General features: G+C 36.9%; 1 long non-coding RNA gene across 1 annotated transcript; it reads right to left on the bottom strand.

Moving 5' to 3' along the window:
* Positions 1-4,603: 4,603 nt before the first annotated feature.
* Positions 4,604-5,035, bottom strand: LOC106518286 (uncharacterized). The gene is made up of 3 exons (XR_001310298.1): positions 4,922-5,035; positions 4,728-4,847; positions 4,604-4,643 (listed from the first exon to the last, which is right to left on the bottom strand). It is a non-coding gene; the product is annotated as an uncharacterized LOC106518286 (long non-coding RNA).
* Positions 5,036-7,852: the final 2,817 nt, after the last annotated feature.

Consider the following 7,852-nt stretch of genomic DNA (forward strand, 5'->3'; position numbering starts at 1 on the left):
TTTCAAAACTACAGCCCTTTAAGAAGAATCTTGTCTGCCATCTGCTGGACACTTTTTGTTGTGCTCATATTTAGACGTCCTATTTTGCAAATGCTGCCTTCCTGAAGTTTGGTTTGCTTGTTTGTCTTTGTGTCTATGGTGTATAATGATGTGATTGTGATGCTGTATTTCTGAGTGTTTTATATGCTGCAGAACAGAAACCTGCTGTAAAACAGCAATTATGCTGAGTCAGGCTTGATTTTTAGTAATCTTTTCCTGCTGAATCAATAAATCAAATCAAATCAAACTGGAAACAGGTGTCATGATTGAGCATAAAGGGAGCATCCTCGAAAGTCTCAGTTGTTCACAAGCAAGGATGGGGCGAGATTCACCACTTTGTGAACCACTTCATAAGCAAACAGTCTAACAAGTCAAGAACATTTATCARTGTACTACTGCAAGGGATTTAGGGATTTCATCATCTAGTCCATAATATCATTTAAAAGATTCATAGAATCTGGACAAATAAGCTGTAAGGCTGAAAGCCAACACTGAATACCCGTGGCCTTCGATCACTCAGTCAGCTCTGTACTAAAAAAAAACAGATAATTCTGTAACAGATATAAACACGTGTAGGGTTCAGGAAAACCATTATCAGTGAACACAGTCGTCTCTACATCCACAAAGGGATGTTTAAACTCCACCATGCAAAGCCAAAGCCATATATCAACAACACCCAGAGACACCGCCTGCTTCTCTGGACCTGAACTCATCTGAGCCGGACTGATGCAAAGTGGAAAAGTCTCCAGTGGTCTGATGAGTCCACATTTCAAATTATTTTGGAATTCATGGATGTTGTGTCCTCTGTTATCAGTGGAAAGTTCAAAAGCCAGCCTCTCTGATGGTATGGGGTTGTGTTAGTGCCCATGGCAGGGGTATCTTACTATTTCAGCAAGAAAACGTCAAGCAACATTCTGCAGGTGTTACAACAGTGTGTCTTCATAGTAAAAGAGTGTGGGTACTAGTCTGGCCTGCCTGCAGTCYACACCAGTCTCYCATTGAAAATGTGTGGAGCATTATGAAGAGCAAAATATGACAACGGAGACCTCGAACGGTTGAACAACTGAAGGTGTTCATCAATATGGTGAATCATTTTTACATGTACAAATGTATTTACAACAGACTGTCCCAAGTACCTTTTTGTTATACACAAAGCTTTAAAGAATCCAGTGTTATTCTTGTTTTCTGAAAAAGGTAATGGATGCAAAYGAAATCAACAGCAGCCACAGTTGCACGTTTCCAGTTTGAAAAGAAAGACTGCATTCATATCTGGACACAGCCACTGTTTTACATTTGTCCACTAAAATGATGACGGTCAAACACAGCTACCCAAACATCCAATAAATTGAACAGACCCAAAACAAACATACTGCAGTAGTTTACTGTGAATATTTAGCTTTATGTTGTGAGATTTTGCTGCCCATTAATTTGAAAAGGGCATTTTCAAACAACGTGGAGTCCATCATTCTGCAGAAGTGGAAATGATACAAAGACAATGGCCAGTCTGTTCAGGAATGGAGGCCTCAGTGAATTCACCCCGAGCTAAGACCGTGCAATGACAGATTAAAGACTCAAATTCACTTCAGTACAATTAGATAATGTCTGAACAAATACCTCTTATTTTGAATTGTTGCCAGAAAAGAAGGTGGACAGTTTTCTCCATGGAGTAAAATCAAACTGACATGAGCTCCRTCCCTTCCGGGAGGATTTTGGTGGAGCTGTAAATGAACAACAAGAAACCAAACAAACTAACGTGTCGAAGTCCTCAAGTTTATCAAAAGAACAACTTGTCACAACAACAACTACTACAACAACAACAACAACAACAACAACAACAACAACAACAACAACAACAACAACAACAACAACAACAACACTTTATTACAGAAATAAACACATTCACCTTATTTTTTTATATGCAATACATTTTTTATTTACAATCGTCTATGCAAAACAGAAACCAATAAAGTACATTTAACTGTCACCTGAATCTAATGCTATCCTCGTTTCCAGGTGACGCTAATAAAGCAGACAGTCTGACTACTGTTTGCTTTATTTGCATCTGTGCTCTGAAATTACCTGCAGAGGAAATGTCAACAAAACACAAAAAAAACAAAAACTCATCTGTACAAGAAAGAACATCCAACTTTCAGGTTACTTATAATTACATCAAAATAAAGTGCCTGAAAAAGATTAATAACATAAAAGCATGAATAAACTGAAAAAAAAATGCACCAGAAGTTTGAAGAACTATCTGTCAAACTACTCATTTTATTAGTTTGAATTATGGAATAAAGGGCCTCTCATGGTTTTTAAAGACCAACAGTAAGAAGCAAAAACATAAATATAGTCTCTTTTAAACATTGTTTTTCCATTTTATCATAGTGAGTCTTTTACCCAGCTACCTCAGCCTGAATTTCAGTTTATTTATTTTTTTGTCAAAAATTGGATTAAATTTTAATCATTTTAGAACTACTGTGTCTTGATGGGTAAGACACTAAAATTAAAAGCTGTGGGGACTGTTTCCTGTGATTGTATCAAGCTGATATAAGACTGCCCTCTTGTGTCAAAGAGATTTCACATCTGTTCATCAGTCATGACATGAAACCCCGAAAGAAAATTCTCTGCCTCAACTGGTGTTTCAATTCTTATTTTTTGAGAAAAAAAAATCAGGTCAACACCTAAACCTTAAACCTCTTCTTAATGATCAGTGATAGATTTTACAATTAATATAGTTTTTTCCAATGAATAGAAAGGAAACACTAAGTTATGAGTATCCCAGTGTTCACCTGGGCAGGAGAAGAAAGAAYTTATCCATAAGGAGATTTTGTATAAATGTTCTCGTTGACTGTGCTGTTGCTGTTCTGTGGAACCTTTTTGCTCTCAGGAACGATCTTGGTGGAGTAATAATAGTAGAGAAACAACAAAAAACCTACAAAAACCAAACAAAATCAAACGATTTTCTTCAGTAGAAGTGGAGCAGTTTGTGTCAACTTTAATTAAATGTTTTGTCAATTTACCTTGAAAGGAGTTGAGGATGGTGAAGACGTAATAGGACGGAATGAGCAGAGGTCCGTAACTAAAGAAAGCAAACGCCCAGGAGATGCCCAGGAGGAAGAAAAGACCCAGAATGGAGAACAGCTTTGACTTGGTGGAGCTGCCGTCCTGAGTTGTTGCTGCTTTAGTGCCAAAGTGAACAATCTGCACCACCGTTACAACGAATATAATGAGAGTTAAAATGAACACAACGGCATAGTAAACAATGTTCACGCCAAAGTGAATGGCAGAATCAGACATCCAGCACCTGAAAACAACAAACAAATCTTTATTTTAGTGATGACATTTGTTTTTTTAATCAACAAAAACACTTTAAAAGTTCCTCACATGTCCTCTGAAGTCCCGTCATCATATGAAATGACAATTGTTTTATATTTGTTTAAACCAAGGAGAACGATCACAAACACAACTGGAGTGACTGAAGAAGACAGGAAACATGAASRTGTTTRTGGTTATTCCATCAATCAGACAGAGACTGAACCGTCAGCTTCTCTTACCCCATCCTGTCACGTAAACCACGGCCATGTARTGTTTGATGTTTGCAGGGACKTTATGCAGGCTGAGGTACAGGTGCAACGCCTGCATGGAAAACCAGGTGAACGTGGCCAGCATGCTGTAGTGCAGAAACGCTGCCATCGCCACACATGCAGCCCAGCTTTTCAGGCCGGCGATTGTTTTATTGATCAGGAAGGAAATGTTCAGGAAGAACAGGGCGATGAAGAGACTGACCAGGATCTTTGCAGCATTGCTCGCTTTGTTTTTTCTGGGGAGATAATTTGTGTCAGCAAAGGGTTGCAGCTCTGCAGGATTAAAACCCAAACAGAAACGTCTTCATTTCTTACCTGAGGAGAAAATGCATGAAGAGAGCCACTCCGAGAAAAAACATTGAAACACCACAGCCGACTTTAGTGATTTGGTTCAGATTGTTTGCATCAGCAGCGCTGRTGTTTGCTGGTATGGGTGACTGGTTTCAAACAGAAAGACAGGTTTGGTTCTTGTGTAAAAAGCTGATATAACTTGAAAAAATGGAAATGCAGCCATTTTACCATGAGTATGGCAAAAAATGTGAGATGTGAGCATCTGCAGGTGATGCTGTCATTAGTCTCCACTGTTTGGCAACCATCTGGGACCCAGACTGAACTRYTCCCTGCTGCTGCAACATAAAGTAGAAGGTAAAATTGGATCATGGCACAGTATTAGGCAAGAATGATGTCATCAAACACACTTTTGATTGGTTTGAAGTTTAGCATAAAGAATCACCTTAAAAATYGCAGCAGGTTTGAATGAAGATGAAAGGTAAAATGTGCAGACAAAACATAATTATTATTTATATAATGGTTTCATTTTGTTAGGATATTAAAAGTAAATTACTACAGTCTTTTCCTGTGTGTTCTGTAAGCTTTTGTCTTTCATTATTACACCTAAGTACACATTTATAATGTTTCACAAGTCCTTTTGTAAAAGGTAATTGCTGAACTTTCTTAGAAAGTGTTCCAAATAATTTTACCTTTGCCGTCCCATGACCTGCAAGATGCATTGCTTCCATTCTGTATCAGGGATTAAAAAAAAAGAAAATCAGATTACTTAATTTGTTCAACTAAAGATTACAGAAGGATTTAAAATCTGTTTACCTTATTCACATTATTAAACTGAATGTCTACAGTTTCTGTGAGATTGGAAATCTGTGCTCCCATTTCAATTCCCAGGATTTCATTGTTGAAAAAGAAACTGTTCTTTTCACCCAGTGGTGTCTGAAATACAGTTTCTGTTTAATCAGGATGTAAATAGAAAAGTAAATACATTGTCAGATCAACCTCAGTCTTACCTGGGTCATTTCTGGAAAAAGTAGAACTGCAGCAAACTTGCCGCTTCTGTTTACAGCCATTTCACTGGCTTCTTTGGGAATTGTTATCATCCTAGACAAGCCGATTCCATTCTGTTCCTTAAACGTCTGAAAAAAAAAAACAGATATAAAAATAAGAAATCAAGTGATTTACAACATCTTGGTACCATGTTTGAACCCTTGTGTCAACAGATGCTGCGTACTTTCACATCCCCACTCGCTGTAAAACCAAAGTTCATGCCGGTGGCGTTTTGTGCCGGCAGTTTTGCGATCACTCCTGTAATGKTGCCGATTTTGATGGCGGCTGTGCTGGAGTTGCCCATTTTCTCCACCAAGGAAGTGAGATTGCTCATGATGTTTCTGGAATGAAAACACAACTAATTACTTTCAGCATGGTACAATGTTGTGATTAAATAAAGTATCATTAAATTCTTATTATTAATAACAGATATTTACACTGCTTGCTCTGGGCTTGCAGGACTCGTTGAGGGTTTACCAGTGATTGATATTGGTGTTGTTGATATTTTTGTTGTTGTTGATATTTTTGTTGTTTTTGACATTGGTGTTGTTGTTGATGATGTTGTTGTTGTTGGCATTGGTGTTGTTGATTCTGGTGATGATGATCCATTTTGTGCCGGTTTACAAGTTACATTTTTTGGATACACTCCACTGTCAATCAAATACTCATAACCTGCATTTCAAACTCAAGCACACAATTGGAAACACTTTGTGAATAAAATGTTCACAGAGAAATGTTTGAAATATTCTTATAAAATCATTTAAATACCGTCATGTGTCATATTCTCCAGGAATACATTTTCTCCAAGTGTGTCATTTAGACTCAGTCTAATATTCTTCCCACCTTAAAACACAATAAAACATCTTGTTGGGACAAAGATTCTGCTGACACTTGATGCAACATTACAGCTGCGGCAGACTGGAAAAATTACCTCCTTTCAGGCAGTTGTGGAGCTGGAGTATAAGACCTGCAGGATGAAAGGTGTGTTGTTTGATTCAAATAAGCTAAAGTCACAGGATGAGAAGGTAAAAGATGTGTGGCTTTACACCAGCAGGTGRCAGCCTCTCACTGCTGTCCTTCAACAATCATCATCAACAGTAAACCTGGGACCAGTACCTGACTTGTAGAACTTTGATGGTCTGCAGGAGAAATTACAAGCTGGGTTTTGCAGCACGATGATATCATGTTGGATCAAAGCTGATAACTTCACATTCAGTGTATATTTGTCATTGCTGATCCATTTCACATGAGTCGTGCAGTTAAAAGGTTCCTCATGACAACAACCTAAAAACAAAACATTCACAATTATTAAACTGCCCATAATGAAAGTTTTACTATCATCAATATTAGCCACACAGACGTTAGTACCTGCATTAGTTTTGTTTGCCAGAATGTTGAAACAAAGTTTTATTTGACTTTTATTGTGATAAATAACCTCTGCAACACAAACATGAAACCACAACTCACAATTTAATTTCATGTTTTTAACTTTAAAAAAATCCTGTGCTGTATTTCTAAGCTCACCTGAAGGAAAAGTTGTGTTTTCAGTAATATTTTCTGCAGTAATAATCAGCATGTCTTTGAACCACTTTCTGTCTGTAAACAAATAAAGAATTAACAAAGCTACAATGTGTTCAAATGCTAATATGTAAGCTTTAGCTACTCACCCACTGCCTCACAAAGGCCGTTCTGCTGCCAAATCCCACACAGCAGAGTAATTATGTTCACAATAAGCAGCCAGCGAGGATTTATGAGCAGCGGTGACATCGTTTTAAGGATTTAGATGTTTACAGAAGCAAGTTACTTCATCACAAGTTGGAAAAAAATAAACATTTTTAAGAGCCTCTGGCTGCTTCTGTTATTAAATTCGTCTGAATTCCTCCTGTTTGACTTCACAGCAGTACACACTTGATATAGCATCATAGACTTCCTCCTTGATTTGACTTGCAAAGAAATAACATGACTAAACCACACAGTGTGGGTGACATTAAAACAACTGTAAAATGAACATGGAATCTGAAAGAATGGACACATTTCTTTTTTAAAATTAATTAATTAATTAATTCTTTTATTCATTCATTCATTAACCAAACACTAAGAATTCCCTTGAGATTAGCGCCTCTTATTTAAGGCAGACTGGGTCCATGTGCCACAAAGTTACTAGAAAAAAATGACAAATAATTATAAAATATATAAATTAAGTCAAAGTCAACAGAAGTATATTTACCAAGTCCAGCTAAAGAATAGCAGTTTTACTCTTTGGAAGAGTTGATCAGAGTTTTAAACTTTCACAAAGAGACAAAGCTTAATGCAGGTAATGTTTTAAGCTTTAGTTTGGTTATGAAGATTACTTCATGACAAAAAAAAAGTTCTACCAAGCTCCGAAAAAATCCTTGAAACTTGAAAGAAGCCAACTGGACAACCATAACAAGTCTTTGAAAGTATTTAGAAAAAGTGCATAAATAAAAAAAAGAGTATAATAAATGTAACTTTATACAAAACATTGTGTCTTTAGGCTAAAAGAAAACCAGATGACAGCATTTATCCAGCTTTTTACTGAAGAAGAGTTTGTCAGTGATGGTGAACTTAGGCCACATTTTGGTGTTGAGTATAGTTGGTGATAGTTTGATGAGTTTATTAGACAGACTGTTTTCAGTTTTTCATCCACCTGAGATGAAATCATGTCTGATTGTTCTGTGGACAGATAACCATTTGTTATAACTGCATGTTCAGGTTACTCATGGCTGCACTGATCACTAATCACTAATGGGCTCCTGTGCAAGATTCATTGAATGTTTGAATAAAATTAACCGTCCAGACTTGTAAAGTAACAAAGTACAAATACTTTGTTATAAACAAATACTTTGTTACTGTACTTAAGAAATTTTGGTTAT

Source organism: Austrofundulus limnaeus, unplaced genomic scaffold (genome assembly GCF_001266775.1).
Source record: "Austrofundulus limnaeus strain Quisiro unplaced genomic scaffold, Austrofundulus_limnaeus-1.0 Scaffold2, whole genome shotgun sequence".
In the NCBI taxonomy this organism is placed as follows: domain Eukaryota; kingdom Metazoa; phylum Chordata; class Actinopteri; order Cyprinodontiformes; family Rivulidae; genus Austrofundulus; species Austrofundulus limnaeus.